The sequence below is a fragment of the Dermacentor andersoni genome, chromosome 2, assembly GCF_023375885.2.
Source record: "Dermacentor andersoni chromosome 2, qqDerAnde1_hic_scaffold, whole genome shotgun sequence".
NCBI lineage: Eukaryota > Metazoa > Arthropoda > Arachnida > Ixodida > Ixodidae > Dermacentor > Dermacentor andersoni.
The window spans coordinates 213,045,232-213,065,109 of NC_092815.1; the positions used below are offsets into that span (position 1 = coordinate 213,045,232).

The window sequence follows — 19,878 nt, forward strand, 5'->3', positions numbered from 1 at the left end:
CATACAAGGTGGCTCATATAGATAACAAAGGACACAGAAAAAAATATACTACGCATGTCCTATTGCAGATGAAACTAGGTAGTAAACAAGTTTTCATTAAATACTCGCACGGCTCATAATGAGGGAGTAACCTTAGGGTTTCGCCAAACATCACAACCCCTCCAACCCCCATTTCTACCGAATTTCAGTGAACTCTTTATCATGTATAGTTCTCGCCGGGACATTGAAAACAATTAACTTCGCACAGCGACCGTATGACACTTTCGAGCACTTGTTTAGGGAATAATTTAGTGGTGTATGCGTACATGTGAAAGTTTCGAATAACAACTCGAATATTGTCCTGTTTCATTCGGTCCTCTTATTGAATAGTGATGATTTCATTGGGTGCACGAATCGATTAGTCACTTCATTCAAAATGCGAATATTAGTGCACAGGTCTTCGGCGCCCGTTTCTGCGTTTTGCGTCGGCGTCCCTCGGCGTCGTACCTCTGCGCAACCGAGCGAACGAGCTCAGCGAAAGATAAAGAAGGAACACGGAGCGCATCGGGGGATGAAAGACGCCCATAGAAAAGGGCGTGAGGAGTAAAGCCGAGCAGGAGGTTATGGCGAAAGCGTCAGAAGAAAAGCGTAGTACCGCGCAAGACGTGCTCTGCGGCGACGGCCCCTACGAGATGGCACTACAGTAGCCATCTACAGTGGCACTACAGTAGCCAGGGCCGTCGTCTGTTCACCGATGGCATGCGGCGAGCGCGTCCTCTGATACCATATATGGAAACAAAGCGCTGGATGAGAGGAGGTCTGTCTGCGGCGGCTTCTGTGAATCGCTACCCTGCGTCAAAACAGACGCTGCCTCTCGCGATCTACCGATCTGCGAGGCAGTCGCACCACACTTCGCCCCGTTTGCCATGCGCCGCACGAGACAGATTGTCCGCGGCAGCCAATATTTCGCGAAATGAAAACACGTATAGATCTGCACTCAAATGTCTCATTAGGGAGTATTGTAATCGTCGGCGATTTTTTTCCGAATATATTACGTCGTCTGTATGTGATAAAATATGAAATCGAAGGAAAAATGCGATATTTTTCATCCAATCGAGAGGGGACATAAATTACTAGAGTACGCTGCATTACTCAGTCAGTCAGTCAGTCTTTTCCGCCTAAGCACAATCGCTCGCAAAAAAGAAAAAAGAAAAGAATAGAAAAAAACAAACAGACAAGGCAACAGACTTCGGCGATTCCTCCTGCTCTGAGCTCAATTACTGCTGCAGAAGAATTTTCCCGCAGTGAAGACCCACTTCATATTTGTTTATTAATTATGGTTGCCTGCTTCTATCTCAACTAGTTGCGTCCAGACTCTACGTCGAAATGGAAGGAGCCCCGGCGGTTAGGGGTGTCTTTTGAGAAGAGTGCGGTTGTATAGCACTTGTAAGGTAATGGAAAATATTAAAAAAACTAACATTTATTATAACATCTGCAAAGGTAAAAATTATTTGTGATAGTACAGAAGAGGTTGTGTGAAATGGAAAATTTCGGACTTTTTCTTGTTTGTGATTTACACAACCCCCTTTCTGTATGACATAGTAATGAACGCTGTGAATGCATGTTGCAGTAATCCATGTTGTCTCCAGTAGGAAAATGTCATAGCCACTGAGTCACTGCCACGGGAAAAAATATTGCACTTCAAGGAGCGCTTAGTAAACGCAAGGAGCGTTTAGTCTGTAGAATGTATATGTAGAGCAAATTATTTGCCAAATAAGAAAACTTGATCTTATACAAAAAGCCATCGATTCTTGAAGGAACACCACATTATTAATATTAATCTAATGACTAGAACAGCATGCGAAGGAAGAGGCCTACAGAGCTTACGTGTTGTACAAACTCACATGGATTGCTCAAATGCAACTTTTCCGGCACAACCCTTTTTAAGCATGCACTTTAGTTGCTAAGAATGTTCCATTTCAACGTGCACTTCTGCCCATCACTTTAAGACGTCGCGAACTAGTACTTTGTCTAGCATTGTTTTTCTAAAGTATATTTTCTATTCGAAAACGGAAGGTCACGTGAGATCTTGCAATGCATGGCAAAGTTTTTAATATTTAGAATCCTAACTTCTAAATTATCTATTGCGGTCGCTCACGTTCCGTACACTAGTCGTGTATAAAGTTTTAAATGACACACGTAGTCTAAATATTTCTTTCACGGTGGCTTTTTCTTTTAATAGCAGACTATAATGACCATTTACTCTAATATCGCAGGATAAAAGTATACCACAGGGAAGATCTGACGTCTTCTATTGAGGACGATGATTTCCGCCGCCAGAACAGTCACTGTGCTGTGACAACAGGGTGCCCGGCTTACGGCACAAAATTTTGTCCTTATTAAAAAAGAAATCTGTCACATGAAGTCCGATTTGTGTAAGGAAATATAATCTCTTTGCTTTTCATCTGCTATCGTATTGAACGGAGATTGAACTTTCATTTAATTCCGATAGTGAACTTACCGAGCGAGCATCCAGTGCTGCTGAAACTCTGCTTTACAATGTACTCTTCTACGGTTTAACAAAGCTAGAAGAAGCGCCAGCGCTGCTGAGCTGCAAGCTCTGCAAGCACGAACACGCAGAGATGGCACACATCTTACCGAAATGCACAGAGATCAGAGCAATATACGCAGAGGGCAACATAAAACCAGACCTTCTCGAGGAGCGATGGCTAAGCGCTCTGAGTAGCTCGGAACTACACGACAAACTATGGGCTATCCAGAGGGCCCGGGCAGCGGTGGAAAGGCTATGTCTCACGGCACATAATGCCCGGGTGGCCTGAGCTCGGGCTGGCAACCTGGCATGTGCTTTTCGCATTAAAGTTTGTTCCATCCGTGCGTCTAACACACCTCGAGTTCAGCCTTAGATCACTTTTGTGTCAGTAACAACATGCACCAACTACCTTCTGAAGTACACGTACTTGACGGAATACCTGAATATAAATCAGTGTCTTTCACATACTCGACGCACCTATGAAATGTGCAAAATTATTCTCTTTCCTATACAGCTGACGACGTCCACACACGGTGAATATTTCTTCTGCGTTTTCACTACTTTCCGAAACAGATGCATGCACTACAGATCCTTTGTTATTTCAAGAATATTGTACTACGGCATGTTCGTGAATTTCTGGTAACGAATGTAAAAGTGTTGCGAAGTAAACGCCCACGTGTCAGCAAGAAAATTATACGCTTGGAACGAAAGGCCAAGAGAATGAGGTAGCTGCACTAAAGAAAAAAAAAGAAGAAAACTGATTACCGAATAGCATGCGTGAGATTTCCACTCTGTGAAGTCAACTTGATGTTGAAATCAAAAGTTCGAAGGACTACCATCGCAATGAATAAACGGAAAATCAGACATCCACTCGTTCGTAGTAATTGCTACAAAGGAAACCCATACGGGTTCCTCGAAAGAAAAGCCTCATAGCTGAAGAAAAATTCGTCCTAGTCCGGGACTCGAACCCGGGACCACCGCCTTTCCGGGGCAGCCGCTCTACCATCTGAGCTAACCAGGCGGCTAGCAGATGGCAGGGCGAAGTCGAATTTGTCGACAACACGAAGCAAGGCAAGTGGTTGACGTAGTAGTTCTGCGGAAACCCGCAAGGTGGAGAGAAGTAATGAATAAACGAAAATCAGACATCCACCCGTTCGTAGTAATTGTTACAAAGGAAACCCCATACGGGTTCCTCGAAAGAAAAGCCTCATAGCTGAAGAAAAATTTGTCCTAGTCTGGGACTCGAACCCGGGACCACCGCCTTACCGGGGCAGCCGCTCTACCATCTAAGCTAACCAGGCGGCTAGCAGATGGCAGGGCGAAGTCGAATTTGTCGACAACACGAAACAAGGCAAGTGGTTGACGTAGTAGTTCTGCGGAAACCCGCAAGGTGGAGAGAAGTAATGAATAAACGGAAAATCAGACATCCACCTTGCGGGTTTCCGCAGAACTACTACGTCGACTACCATCGCAATGTCACAATGAACAATTTGCTGCTTTCGTTCCCGGCAATGTTCTGGCGACATTCTGCCGTTAAAAAGAAACCAATGAGTAATATTTCTGTAGACTTCAATATCATATGTGACAGTTTGCGAACTTGCTCGACGAATTCTACTGCTGTTCACAGACAATGACGGTAATTCGCTGAGTTTTAATGTTCTTTAGCAGATTGCTCCCATAGCACTGTGGGAGCACATTTCTCCCATAATCACTGTCACTAGGCTAACTTCCACGTTACTGGAATTCGCAAACATCATTCCAGTACAAAAATGAGTAACTTTAGCGGTTCTTCACACAGGATCATTTCATTGTTGCGTACATACACGCATGCTATAAAACACATCACATTCTAGCACTTGTCATTTTTTAAAACAAAACCGCCTGCTATACGATCGGCAACACAGGTTCTGAAAAGCGGTGTGAACTACAACACAACTGCTAAAAGAGAAGCAAGGTCAAATTGACGTTATCTCCTTAGGCTTCCACAAAGCTTTCGACCGCGTTTCTCATCCATAGGTTTTAACTAAACATAAGCCTATACTGTAAAAATCGACACTCTACTCAGATGGATTGAAGCTTACCTTTTCTTTCGAAAACGTTTGGTCACTGTTGATGACGCTCCTATTCACAATCAGTGAAGTCTGGAATCCCGTAGGGATCACTGCTAGGGTCACTTTTTTCTTAATTTCCTTTTACAGCTTTACATGCGACATTCCAGTAAATATAAGGATAAGTGCAGAATGCATCCTATATCATGAGATTGGTGGTCAGCGTGATCACGAACTATTAAATTTGGCATTATTTAAAATGCACTCTTGGTACACAAGATCGCAAATAAAAGTAAATTTGCGCAGAAACGGTAGCTACGACTTTAACTCGTAAGCGGCTTCCCCTCTAGCCGCTGCCTATAAAAAGTGCGTCAAAAGAATAAATGCCGATTCCTTGTTCTGCACCGGCTACTGTTGTTTCTGGAGTACCGCTTCTCGGTTGCCGCACGCTACTGCAATTTATTCGCCCCCGTCCTCGAATATTATTCAATAGTCTAGTATCCCCATAGTCAAGTCGGCGTTAAAGAACTCGAACGCATCCAGTGAAAGGAAATTAGGTTCGTATATATGTAACTCTTTTCTGATGGGTGTAACGTTAAGGGATAAGAGCAGATTGAGTGAGGGAACAAGTTAATGACATTTTAGTTGAAATCAAGAAAAAGAAATGGGCAAGGGCAGGACATGTAATGAGGAGGGAAGATAACCGATGGTCATTAAGGGTTACGGACTGGACTCCAAGGGAAGGGAATCGTAGCAGGGGGCGGCAGAAATTGAGGTGGGCGGATGAGATTAAGAAGATTGCAGGGACAACATGGCCACAATTAGTACATGACCGGAGTAGTTGGAGAAGTATGGGAGAGGCCTTTGCCCTGCAGTGGGCGTAACCAGGCTGATGATGATGATATTGTCACGTGGTGGTGACGTTGAAGAACACAGTAGCAATACTGTGAAAGACAAAACTAACCTTTAATTTTGCGAACCTGTGCCCACAAAAAGAGGCTACACTTACAGCACAAAGATAGCGGCGAACACGGTCGGCGATCGTCGAAAATCCGATCAGCGGGTCAAGCGCGTCGGTTTTTATACATCAGTCGTCGAACGTTCCAGACTAATCGTTGGGACCCGCATGCCTTCCACAAAGTTCGACAACATTCGAGGGACGCGATGAAATCAGATAACACAAGGTTCGGCGACAACAGACAGCGGATAGACGCATCGATAACTTTCCAGAAACTTCGGATACATGCAGACGCGTCCCGCGCTGTGCGATAACATTTGTTAGGCGGCGAAACGTGGTCGCCCGATAAATATAAGTACACGTGTCAATATATAATCCGCACAGCTGAGACATTTCTCCGAGCACTCCTTTAAAACGGGCAGATCTGAAGAGTCCGAGAACGCGGTTTCAATACCGGCAGTGGCGGTCGCATTTTCCTGCAGGTACAATGCACGACGCTCGTGTGCGGCACGCTGGGTGCATCTTAAAGAACGCCAGCTGGTCAAAGTTGATCCACAGTTCCCAAACCACGGCGTGTCTCGTAGCGAGACCACCGTTCTGACCCATGAAACCCCATTATTTATTCACATTTGGAGCTATTACAGACGGCACGACGTAATGACATGCTGAAATATGTCTTTTTGATTTACCACGGATAGCTAGGACATTCACAAGGACAGGTGCGTCGAGTCGATCGCACGGCGTCCCACGTACCCCGGCATTGAAAGGAACTCTAGGGGGTGAACAAATGGGACCTTAAAACCTCGTGATTTCTGCACACATTTAGCGAACAAAATCTGTTATCGGCAAAAACAGTTGAATGTGCGGACGTGTAATCGTTCGTCTGCGCACTGAGTAGACAATCTTGCTGGCTTTCCGTTTCTTTTTTTTGCATTACTATGTATCTTGTCTCAGACAGGGGCTACGCTTTTGCGTCAATAGACATTTGTCTTGCAGTCCTCCGTTGTTTAAGCAAGTGCCATAATCCCAATATATGTTATCTGTATTGCACAAGCGCTGTCCCGCATTTATTATTACGTTTCTTCTTTCTTTCCCATATCTTGTGTTTTTAGGTTATTTCAGATGTATGGCATCCACGGCTTTGTGTGCGGGTGATACATTATTTCTTGCCTCACATCAGATGAATTTTATTCCTCTGGACTGTTTGTCTTTCCACTGTATTATCCGATCGTGCCAACGGCCCCATCGGGGCTGGCATTACTTCTGAAATGAAATAAGCAAATAAATAAATCCAATTAATTATCTTGTGTATTCTACAACGAGGTAAGCCATAGCTACTCATCTACTAGGCCGGGTAAAAAAATTAAGATTGTAAACAGTGCACAAAATTTCGAGAGTCACACATACATTTTGTCGAAGCAATGAGAAAGGAAAACAGAGTGCACGCATTGCATTAGGTATAAAGTACAACAGGTTTGATTAAATAACAGTGGGTATCGGAGTCATTCCTCACATGTCGTTGTATTTATAAGATTTCCTTTTAATAGTACCGCTAATAAAGAAAAACGCCCAATCTAACACTAATATTTGCATTCGTAGGTGTCACTTCGTATATCGATGAACCTCTCAAAATACAGATAAGAGTAAAGCAATGAGCGGGGCTAGTTAGTGGACGTTCACGAATGTACTGCGGTTAATATTACAGCGACGGAATATCCAAAGAACGAACATAAGAAAACGTGCATCCACATTTTGTTCCTTTATGTTGATTCTTTATTTCTTCCGTCAGTGTAGCACTCAGCGCAATGCATTTATGAATAGATAAGAGCTCATTCACTGACAATAGAGCGTGTGCTATTGTTTAATTTTATCTGTTTTCTGGAACGCAGAAGGGGCAAGAAACGCTCCGCTTGCTTCCAAGTATAAAACGCCAGAGCAGTTTCCGCACTTCACGCCGTTGCCGTGGAGGCAGAAGCGAAAACTCTCAAGCCTGCTATCTTCGTCGCCCGTTAGCGTGGGACATAGCAAAAGGTGGGATGAATTTCTAGTAAACATTCCTTTCTTTTTTTATGGTAACACCTAGGCTATGTGGCACAAAATACCACTGCACAGATTTAGACTGAAAAATTGCTTCATGTAGAGGGGGAAAGGTGGGGGGAGATGTTCAGCATTTAAATGATTGTCTTCGCATCAGGGGCTTGCACTTGCCGCACAATGTTAATGTTATGATTTGCTAAATTTTTTAATAATTCGTTTAGTACATACGTGTTGCAATGACTGCACTAAGACTGTCAAATGTATAGGCAATGTAAACCAATTAATTTTTAAAAATAAGAAATACTGGTACTGTACAGAGATTAAAAGAAATATATCTAATCACGTAAACAGAATACAAAAGAGGGACCCCCGTGGCTTATGTGTTAAATAAAGTCACACTGATTGCATGACCGCTACATATTTTGACACAATCACTTCGACACGTGCGCTGGACTAGCGGGAAATACTTTGCACCACGAACTTTTACTTTTGCTCGGGTCTCCAAGGCATCGCCGAGGAGCACTTTGTTTTGTAGTCTCTTGGTAAAACGTACCATCACTTGAAAAACGAAGTGTTATCTAGAGTTATAAAGAGATACCGGAGTACCTGGAGTCTTGCATTCTACAGAACGCTTTCTAAAGGGGTCAATTACGTTTCATCAGCGTCCGCGAACTTGTCATGCCTACACTTCTAACTTTTACAAAAATCTGTTATCTGCGTTATGGAGTGATTTTCACGAAAATAGCTAGAACCGACCACCATTCAGGTGTCGTTTCCTAGTTTATAGATTTGTGCAGACGCAACGCACATTTTGAAATCTATGTGCAGTGAAGCCTAAGTTAAGCGGTTAATAAAACAATTTACAACTCACCCTATGCATACAAATGTGTTTGCATTCACCCTCGGTAACGTGTAACTTCACTGCTACGTTACTCTTTGTCCACCACAAAGGACAGAGCTCTATTCTCACGTAGCTGTTATGTTTTATGGTCTCCGCACCTCACAAGCTAAGGCGAAATGCAAACACAAAATTAGGCTGGTATATAGTATCAGACGCCTACGCAGAGATGTCACGAGAACAATAATGATGCGTGATGCTTGTCAAGGAAACAATCGCGATGACAGGTGTATGCACAGAGAAGTAGTACCGCGCATATTTTCTTTTTTTACATATCAGCATTGTGTAACTGTTATGCGCCCGCGGAACATACCTTATTAAACATACATCTATTTGGGGGACTGGCCATGAAGGGGCAGAAAATTAAACAATCCATTCAATATAACCTGCTCTTCAATTCGGAGGTCGGTGTGTTTTCGAGATATGTATGAGCTCGCATTATCTGCTCAAATTTCACGCTGGAATTGTTTTTGTATTATTACGGCAGAATAAAGGTTCGCTCACGGTCAGTATACTGTCGGTAAACCAATACGAGTTATATGGGCCTGTTTGCTGGCAGCTGCTTTCGGTGCACATAATTTACTTTCGTATATATATATAAAAAAATACATCCGCTGAGATGCCGACCGACCCAGAAGCGAACAGCAGCAGTCGAAGCAGCAGCATCATTCACGCCAAACCCGGGAGAGTAGGCAATAGAACATTCACTTCGAAATTCGAACATCGAGTCTTCCAAAACAAAACGAATTCTGGATTCTTGCAGGCAAAATAACTGATCTTGTCACAAGAAAAGGTTGTGTTGTGATAACAGGGCGTCCTGCTACCGCGGAAATTTTTTTGGCTAGCGAAAATATTACTCACGTGTGTAACCGGCGAGCCAGAAAACAAGAAGAAAACAATTTCGCCATCTGCCTTTAGACCGTGGTTAGCACGGCGTGATAGACCTCCGAAGCCACAACCAAAACCTTCACGAAAATAATTTCTGCAGTTTACCAGAGAGAATTACGGTCTGGGTAATGTCGATCACAACTTTCGTGGTATTCTTTACCGCAGGACATTCGCCATGAAGTCCAACGTTATCTTGGTCCTTTTCATCCTGGGGCATCTGTGCCGTAAGTACCAACACTGCGCAAAACGCACGTATGTGTGCTTTCTTTGTTCGAACGTATGCATTCAGTGTTCCCTCGAATTTTAGTTGAGCGGATATTTTCTCCTCCTGGAGACACAGGAAAAGCTCAGTTCAAAATTTTTCTTTATGTTTACAAGCACCAATAATATTCGCAATTTCTCAGCCGGTGACACACCATAAGTGACGCCTCTCATGATCTACAAAAGTTTTTGTACCTGCGACTGCTTCCCTCTTTACAATATTTCTCATATTATTATTACTACCGCATAAAAAGGAATAGTCGTACATTACAGGTGACTAAATCTCTTCCTGTAATTCATATCTTATTAGAGAAAAGACGAGGCATAGTTTACATCAACCTCAGTAAAAAGGCGACGATGGCTGTCTAATTAACTAAGTTGCCATTGGTCGAGGGCATCAAAGATTTAGTTACTTTTGTACGTATGTGCGCACTTTCGGCCCTTTCACTTCCTAAGTTAAGTTTTAATGGAGCATTTCTGTTGATTTTACGACAGGCGCGCGCTGCGCGCGAATCCGTAGAGCGACTGTGGGGAATAAGCGATAATCATGCGTATCCGGTATTTGACTTCCTTTCGATTCCGTGCGAGGGACGCGTTAAGCCCACTGGTTGGTTGCGACGCGAAGGGAATATTTCAATATTGGAGATGGAGAGAACCCCACCTCCAAGGCACTTTATCAGACTCTCATGCGCAGTAAAAATGCCGTCGTTTTGCAGCAATATTGCTGTGGTACCGTGCATTCCTTCTATTGGTGCACTGTCGTTATCGTACCATAGCTTCAAACACGTCATTCATTCAGTTTTTTTTTTTCGCCGTCCTCCGCATATTTGAATGCCGGCATGCGTTACTTGCTTCATGCCGTTCTCTCGCTTGACGTTACAGAAATTCACGCAGCCACGCTGAACAAGCCGGCAAAGAACACAGACGACGCATCAAAACAGCTCACGGAAAACATTTCCCGTTCACTCATGGAGCACCGTGAAGACATCATCGAGGCTTTCAAGACACTCGAAAACTCTGTCGGCAGCTTCGGCGATGAAACCGATGAGCAGGCCATTCCGGCCGTAATTGTGGCTGTAGCGGGGGCCGTTGCAAACAGTGCTATATCCGGCGCTGTCGGGGCTCTTGTGGGGTCGTTAATTAGCAATAACTGAATGCTTCCTCGGAGTCGTCTGCTTGTTATCAGTACAATAAAACGCATTACACCACCGTATCAAGAAATACGCCTGTTTCTTTAACAGCAAACTTCAAACAGCGAGAAACGCGAATTCTTCAAGGGCGATTGCAATTGCTTCGTAATTTAAGTAATTACCGTATATATTAACATCCCGGCTACGTAACATATGAGGAACAGATGAAGAGCGCTTGTCCTTTGCTGTACCGGCTCTCCAGGTTCGAGTATACTACTGGACACCACAGACGAATGGGGCGGGCCTTTGCTAACGAGGACGGTCCTCGTTGCCTCATGGACCTACATATTCCAGCACAGAACCAGGATCGAAATGTTGGCTTGCTCAAATCCTTGTGCGATAGCGTAAATCAATTAGGATGGAATCATTAAGCGGAGTCCTGATCGCGCTTTAAGGCTTTCGTATTGCCTAATCTTTCTACTTCGGGAACAGTTCGTAACACGTATAGTCCAACAAAGTACACTCATCTTTTCTGATGCGCTTGCCCCACACGGCGTCATGCCCGCGTGGTTACATTGAGGGAGCTTCCCTTCTCTGTTGCTGTTACAGTAGCAATGCATACAAGCGTGCGTACACACACACGCACACATGCACACATGCACACATACACATTTGTTCATCGTCATCACCTCCTTTCCTTTTTTTTTGGTATCGAGTTGAATCGTTCGCCGATATAAGGCTTGACGTTTCCTTTCGTTAACTCGAGCTGGTAGTCAGCGCTTCCTCATTAGCCATATTGCGACACACCGCTGCCTGCAGGCATTTCTTCTAAGCTGGGCGCTGACGTTCCTAGTATTCAGCACAGAATGAACCCCGCCTTCTCTGAACGACCGACATCATGACGAGCTGAATTATATCAGTTTACCCACCTCCACGCCTGGCAACGCTACCACAACAGTTCTTATCCACGCCATGCACATAGCGTTGCCGACAGCTTCTTACAACCCACTTCACAGTTTATTGCTGCTGCCTAGTGCCATATATATGTTTCTTGAAGGGACGTTCCTCCATAGTGTTTAGCGGCGAGGAATTCTTTTTTGTCCCGTGGTAGGCGCTGTTACCGCGAATCTCTAACACTACCTCAAATCAACACGCTGCAAAAGTGGTCGCGGAAATAGAGTCAGAGAGCAAAGGCAATTCAAAATATGTGCTACAAATTCTGTGAACCAAGTGTTCTGAGTCGTGTTGCTCGTGCAGGGTGGGCCGTATGCCGTGGTGTGTACTGCGAGGTGGGGCCGATTACGAAACCTGTGCACCAATTAGTTCCATTAAAGACCACCAACATTCCTGCTCCTACACTAAGGCTCATACAAGATTATTTTTCCGACAAGCGCTTTTGGCATTCTATTTCCTGCCAGTGCAGCGACTGCTTCATTGCGTGGCACTACAACGGTATTTCGTGTGTGCGTATATCTCTCCTTTGTCTGCTTGTTTCGGGCGCTAAGCACACAGAATTCTCCAACGCTCGTGTCCTTGTCGAGGCGACGAGAAAATACATCATGTTAGGCGATTGATGTTCTGACATTCTTTCACTTAACGAACATTTGTTGGGCCTATTGTGACGCTAGAGGCAGGAGACATGGTGCGGCCAATAATAAGGGCCTTTATTTCGTCCCCGTGCACGACGTCATATAGTAGATTCCGCTTCATCGTGTACATAAGGGGCAGCTCAGTTTCGGTACTTTTATCAGTGCTTTCAGGGCAAGCACAAACAGCAGGACGACAGTACTTTTCGTCGTGCGAGAAGCAGCGTATTTACAGCTAAATGCTGAGCCCATGTAGTGTTGTTTATGTTTTTTTCTAAAAATGTACAAACATATCAAAATTTTGAATAAAATTCGATTAGTCTTTGCTAATAGTATTAGATTCGAGAATGCGCCATTTGAGATATTCCAGTATTTGTTTCGATTTGAATATAAGGTATAACAACGCTAGCTGGAGTCTACAGGCACAACAGTGCATGCAAACGGTGATCATGCCGTATCACTCTGAAACATGTGAATCATGGTTGCTGCGCAGGTGCACCAGTTCCTGGGCGAATGCATGAAGCAGCTCGTTTGCGCAGTATAATTCAGTAAGGACACCTGCTCTTTATCAAGCTACGAATTTGTTGTGTAGATTTAGGTAACAGCGAGAGAACTAAACTTTTATTTTCTGAAAGGATAATCCGAACCAGGACGCTGTTCCTCCTAGGTAGAGTGTTCCGCATTCCAGGAACCGTCTCGCTTGGGCTGCCTCCTCGGCCCGGGTGACGAGACTGCGTTGGTCGTCCAGGTCTTCAGAGGAAATCTTGGCCTCTCACGTTTCAGTGCTGGTATATATCTGAGGTGATTTGTGGTGCTCTTCTTGTGCTTCGATGGGGCGTCCTTCTTTGGAGCCGTCTTGTGGAGCTTGTGAGGTGGGGTCTGCGCATGTGTCACGCAGTGGGCAATCCTGGACCATGTATTGCAGGGTTTCTGGGACGTCGCAGACGGTGCATGTGTACGAGTACGGCGTAGGATATAGTCTGTGCATGATTATTTCGTTTGCGGAGGTGTTTGTCTGTAGGCAGCGGAGGATGACTTCTTCCTCCTTGCTTAGATTCTTGTGCGATGAAAGGTACGTTCTTCTGCTGAGTCAGTGGTGTTGCAGAAGCTCGGAGTACTTTAGGGCGATGTCATCAACGTCGGTGGCCGGCCTGGTGTGGGATGGCAGGAAAGCCTGGCTGGTATGCTCGCAGGCAGCGGCGTGTGCCGCCTAATTTCTTATCATGCCCTGGTGGCCTGGAACCCAGTTGATATGGGTGTCGGGGAGGAGGGCGCGTGCGGTGTGATTTCGAAGTATTTTGAATGCGGTTTCTGATATGCGTACTTTTTGATAGTTGTGAGCTGCTGATTGGAAGTCTGTTTTGGATTACTGCTACTTCAGGGTAAGTTATTGCCACAGCGATTGCCTTTTCCTCTGCAGTCTCGGCTGCTCTTGCTCGGCTGGTGACAGCTGCGAGTTCTTTACCTTGGTGCGTCGTGATGCTTAGTGCAAAGGCGTTACGTTTAATATACCGAGCACCATCAGTGTATGTTGTATCAGGGTCTCTCGCGTATTTCTTGCTGAGTGCGCGGATTCTGCTTTGCCGACGCTCCTTATGGTAAGTTGGATGCATATTGCGCGGTATACTTGCAGCGCTGATACATTCTCGGAGTGCCGGTGGGATTCTTGCTTTCTGGTCTGTGTCTGCAATGAACCTTTCACTGCAGTTGAGGTAGCGCAGAACTGCGCGTCCGGTGAGCGTGAGCTTGAGCCTTTCTAGTTGGTTGATTTTATGAGCCTCGACAAGTTCTTCTCACGTATTGTGGACGCCAAGCTTGAGGAGTTTCTCCGTTGGTGCCTTGGGTGGGAAGGTCAAGGCTACTTTGATTGCCTTTCGAATTACAACATTGAGTTTCTTGATTTCAGCCGGCTCAAGTGTCAAGTAGGGAGTTCCGTAGGTGATACGGCTAGTTAGGGGTCTATCAATTATCCTTAGTGTGTCTGGCTCCTTGAGTCCGCTCCTTCGGTTCGCGATCCTCTTGAAGAGGTGTGTAACTTGTGACAGTGTGCGTTGGAAACGCGGGAAAGTGGCCGCCCCTGATCCATCCTTGTGGATGCGAAGTCCGTGTACGCGAAGGGAGTCGACTGTAGGAATCTAGGTTCAGTTGAGGGAGACGCTAGGATCGAGTTCGATATAGTTGGGTGGTCTTCCTCGTGTCCGTGCTCTCAGGACGAGAAGCTCCGACTTTTCGGAGCTTGGGTGTTGCGCATTGAAGACCGCAATCTCGGAGGTATCTTTCGATAGTACCGACGGCTTGTTGTAGATTGCGTTCTTGTCCAGCAGTAGGTGCTTTGGTAATGAGCTTGATGTCGTCGGCGTAAAGGGCATGGCATAAGTTTGCGATGGCGTTGAGTTATTTTGGTCGCTTGATCATTGCGATATTGAAAAGGAGGGGTGAAATAACTGATCCTTGTGCGGTTCCTTTGTTGGGTAGCCGAAATTTATCGCTGCGGAGGTTTTTCGCTGCATACTGCAACAAAGCCTCGAGAAGTGGACAGTGTTCTGTGACTCAAAACCAGCCTTGCAACTTATCAGCAATTATATGAATCAGAGAACCGCATATAGTCCTCTGGTTTATGATATATCTCTGCTTGCTGAGGCGTCTTAATCCGGGCATACAATCTTGCTGCAGTGGATTCCTAGCCATTGTGGAATAGCTGGAAATGAACAGGCTGACGCGGAAGCAAAAAAGGCGCGCACTGACGGAAACATTACAAAATTCATTTTTCCTGCTATGACAACGCCTTGCTCCATAACTCCATGAAAACCTATATGGCGCGACAATGGGACAGCCCCGATCATCAGCAAGAGCGCCTCAATAGCCTTGATGCCGGTTTACGATCCCGGCTTTCACTTCGGTTGCGGAGAGGCCAGAAAATACTCATCCATCGATTACGGCTGAGTGTGGCGTGCACTAACCGATGCCTTAACAAGATTGGACAAGCGCGGGACCCTGACTGTAGCGTCTGTCACACTCCCGAGACAATAGCTCACGCACTTTGCGTTTTAAGCACGTGGAAAGGAGTTCACTGTGCCCAATGTGCCATAACGTCACTTTTGGACTTTCTACTTGAGACTGGTTTAGACGGTCGCCTCTAGAACTTGTAAGACGTGCAGTCAGTGCGAAATGTGTTTGCGCGATAACTTTTTGTGTGGACAATATTACTCTTGCAGTGAGCATCCGCGTATTGGAGAACGTGTATGTAGTATCTCATTGTACCATAACATAATCACCTACCTTTCCCTATATTCCCACTTCCCCTTTCCCCAGTGAGGAGTAGCAGGCTAGAGACACGCTCTCCAGGCCGACCTCTCCTCCTTTCTCTTCAATAAAATCTACTCCTTCTCCTTGTTGTCTGGCCGAACTACCGTAGGTAAATAAACGAACACCGAACATAAAAATAGAAGTTAGAGCAAACATTCTGCAAGACAATGCTTGAAGCCGAGGGTGTATTAGCGTAATTTTGAATTTGAACGATTGCACCGGTAAACTGCTCTACTGCATCTGCTCATCTACACATATCTCATCGCACCGGCTGTGCCATTCAAATCGCCCAGCCACGCGCCCACACTGCTGCGTTCACCGCCTTCTTGGTTCCACGTGCAGCCTCGGATTAGAATTGCCTTTGCCACATAGTAGTGTCGCGATCACGTGCCAGTCAAGCTTTTTACGGAATGTAACAAATTTGCTGTAGCATTAATAACATCTGGGGAACATTGCCAATTGTTTCTGTATGTCCACACCTTATGTAATGCCTCCTAGAGAGGTCCTTAAGGTAATAAAGTGAAGCGAAGTGATCGCGCCGTTATATAAAATAGCATCGGCAAGATTATTGCAACTCTTTGGGTTCGTATTTGATTTTTTTTTTTTGGCATGCTATGTTTCCACGATCGTAGCCTAGAGCGAATTACTGCTTTGCCCTCAGGAAAGTATATTATTACAGAAGAAAGCCATCGTAACTTGTACCCCGAGGTGCCTGGTCAGCGTGAGGTTTATTCTGCTGTTAGCAACACGATAGCTTAAACTTACATGTCTGCATTGCAAGGCATTTCAAGCGTTTTTTTTTTCATGGTGGCGTACCGAGTATCTGCGGTGCTTGTGAACTTGTCGCCTGCCACACATAATGCGTTGATCAGGTTGTATTGCTACGATAAGTAAGTTCTTTCAGAGGGAGAGATACATTTGATAAGAGAAAGGCAGGGAGGTTGACCAGGCCGATCCCGGTTGGTTACCCTACACTGGGGAGAGGGAAAATGATACTGAATAATAAGTTGTAGGATAAGCAGTCCTACAGATACCTAAAAAATCAAATGGGTGGCGTAAGTGAGGCTGCTAAAACTTACCGGCAACGGTCATTTTAGTAATGCATCCGCCATAAAGGTCTACCTCATCATGGCCTTCCTTACCTTTGGTGGCTTATGCCGTAAGTGATACCGATACGTAAAATGCATCTTCATTCTCTGTATCACACTGCTTCATGTGGATAATTCTGGTAGAACCAGTTAACCGGAACAAGCTCTGGTTAAGCTCCTTGTCTTTCCTTGCATCCTTTCTCTCTCTTTCTTTCTTTGGTAGAACGCAGCATCAGAATTGTGTCCATCGTTTCATTACCTTCCTTCACTGGATCGCTACATAAATTCAAACTGCTGCCATGAGCAAACCCATAATGGACGCGGTTGCTATTAAGAAACTTCTAGTGGAAGAAATTACAAAATCTATCACGGGAGGTCGTGAAGACCTCGCCAATGCGCTCAAGACTCTTGGGAGCTCAGTTAAGGACATCGGTGACGAAGTCGACGATCACATTCATCCCGCAGTTGCTGCTGCAGAAATCGCCGTTGTGACCGCTATAACAAGTGGCGTTGCGGAAACCATCACTTCGCATGCTGTAAACAATAGAATCGGCTGAGATTAAGCCGTTCGGTATACTCTGGTTATCATTAAACGTTATAAAAAAACTATCGTTTCAACGATGAAAGCGTACTTCGTTGCTCTTGACTGCACTCTGCACAAACCTTGAGATTTACTGGATATTGTTGCGTATTAGTGAAACAATATACAGCGAACATTTCTCCCCCTGCAAGAGCTATTGCCAAAATTTCGGTCCCTTGTCACTCAAAAGGCAAATAATTTGTGCATTTCACCAGCGACGATATCAATAATCCAGACTCTACACAGGTAACACACCGTAGGCGGAAAGTTTTAATTTTCCCTAGGGGAGGGGGGCTGCGTCCCTTCGAGCTTTCCGAACACACACACACACACACACACACACACACACACACACACACACACACACACACACACACACACACACACGCACACACACACACACACACACACACACACACACACACACACACGCACACACACGCGCACACACACGCGCACACACACACACACACACACACACACACACACACACACACACACACACACACACACACACACACACACACACACACACACACACACACACACACACACACACACACACACACACACACACACACACACACACACACACACACACACACTTTAATATTAAAACAAAATATACAATTTTGACTTCCGTGTTTTGGCGTTTAATTACATTTCAGAAGTTATTATATTAGCAGCAAGCAATTTCTGGCGCTTAGTTGTGTGTAACCAACTTTGCGTGCCTTCCCCCAACGTTTCTATAGATTAGTAACGTTGCCTTCCCCAGCCAAGTTAAGCCGTTTAGGGCCTACGAGCCATGAAATCGACAATCGAATTCGGAATCAGCGGCGTCTAATGAATCAATGTTCATTAGATACGTTAGTTGAGAGAAAGCGATAACCGCAGTCACTTCTCCTTACTTACGAATTTCACGCGTTACCACGAATGAGGCCCAGTTTGGTGCTAAGAGCCACCGCTTAGCACGAAACTGTTCGCTGGTGTTATACATAGCCCGCAGCGGATATGGACGTGAGATGAAATGACCAGGGATATGTAGCAAATGAAGGAAATATATGCAACATTTATTACGTACGCTGAACCATTATGAACCGCGATCAACCGTGCTCCGGTGGAGGCTACGCCTGACGTGGCGGCACCGCTCGTATCTTGACAGCGATCTGCGACATGTGCTGGCAGCCCCGTGAGCGCTGTGTTCTCGCCACTTCGTTGACGTTGAAGCGAGAGGCAGCACGCAGGTGAATTCGTTCTCTGCTGCGGACGCTATGTCGAGAGCGATCGTCTTACGGGACGGATGGAGGGACGGTTTTTCCACTGGTTAAGGATAGAAGTGCTTACGCATTTAAAACCATCAGATTTCAGTGTGCCCTTATTGTTTATGAATTCACAAGCGCCGTTGAGCCCCAACTGATGTCTAGCGGACGTGTTTCAATAGGTCTCCTTGAGCAGTCACGCAGTACTGAGTCCACCTTATCACATCTACTGTGGCTTTCTTGATGACCAATGCTGGAATTCTACGGCAGCCATCCGTTATCCTTGCCTTGAGCTCATCTGGCGTCCGTCGCGATCACGTAAACAGGATCTTTCATAATAATAATAATAATAATAATAATAATAATAATAATAATAATAATAATAATAATAATAATAATAATAATAATAATAATAATAATAATAATAATAATAATTATAATAATAATAATCCTGGTTACGCCCACTGCAGGGCAAAGGCCTCTCCCATACTTCAACTACCCCGGTCATGTACTAATTGTGGCCATGTTGTCCCTGCAAACTTCTTAATGTCATCCGCCCACCTAACTTCCTGTCGCCCCCTGCTACGCCTCCCTTCTCTTGGAATGCAGTCCGTAACCCTTAATGACCATCGGTTATCTTCCCTCCTCATTGCATGTCCTGCCCATGACCATTTCTTTTTCTTGATTTCAACTAAAATGTCATTAACTCGCGTTTGTTCCCTCACCCAATCTGCTCTTTTCTCATCCTTTAACGTTACACCCATCATTCTTCTTTTGATAGCTCGTTGCGTCGTCCTCAATTTAAGTAAAACCCTTTTCGTAAGCCTCCAGGTTTCTGCCCCGTACGTGAGTACTGGTAAGACACAGCTGTTATAAACTTTTGTCTTAAGGGATAATGGCAACCTGCCGTTCATGATCTGAGAATGCCTGCCAAACGCGCCCCAGCCCATTCTAATTTTTCTGATTATTTCAGTCTCGTGATCTGGATCCGCAGTCACTACCTGTCCTAAGTAGATGTATTCCCTTACCACTTCCAGTGCCTCACTACCTATCGTAAACTGCTGTTCTCTTCCGAGACTGTTAAACATTACTTTAGTTTTCTGCAGATTAATCTTTAGATCCACCTTTCTGCTTTGCCTCTCCAGGTCAGTGAGCATGCGTTGCAGCTGCTCCCCTGAGTTACTAAGCAAGGCAACATATCAGTTGTGAAGGTATTCTCCATTAACTTTTATCCCCAATTCTTTCCAATCCAGGTCTCTGAATACCTCCTGTAAACACGCTGTGAATAGTATTGGAGAGATCGTATCTC

The 19,878-nt window shown here is 45.1% G+C and overlaps 1 long non-coding RNA gene across 1 annotated transcript; it reads left to right on the top strand.

Annotated features, from left to right (window-relative positions):
• The first annotated feature begins 7,305 nt into the window (after window positions 1-7,305).
• Window positions 7,306-10,823, top strand: LOC126540152 (uncharacterized). Its single transcript, XR_008614608.1, has 3 exons — window positions 7,306-7,567; window positions 9,525-9,583; window positions 10,503-10,823. It is a non-coding gene; the product is annotated as an uncharacterized lncRNA (long non-coding RNA).
• Window positions 10,824-19,878: the final 9,055 nt, after the last annotated feature.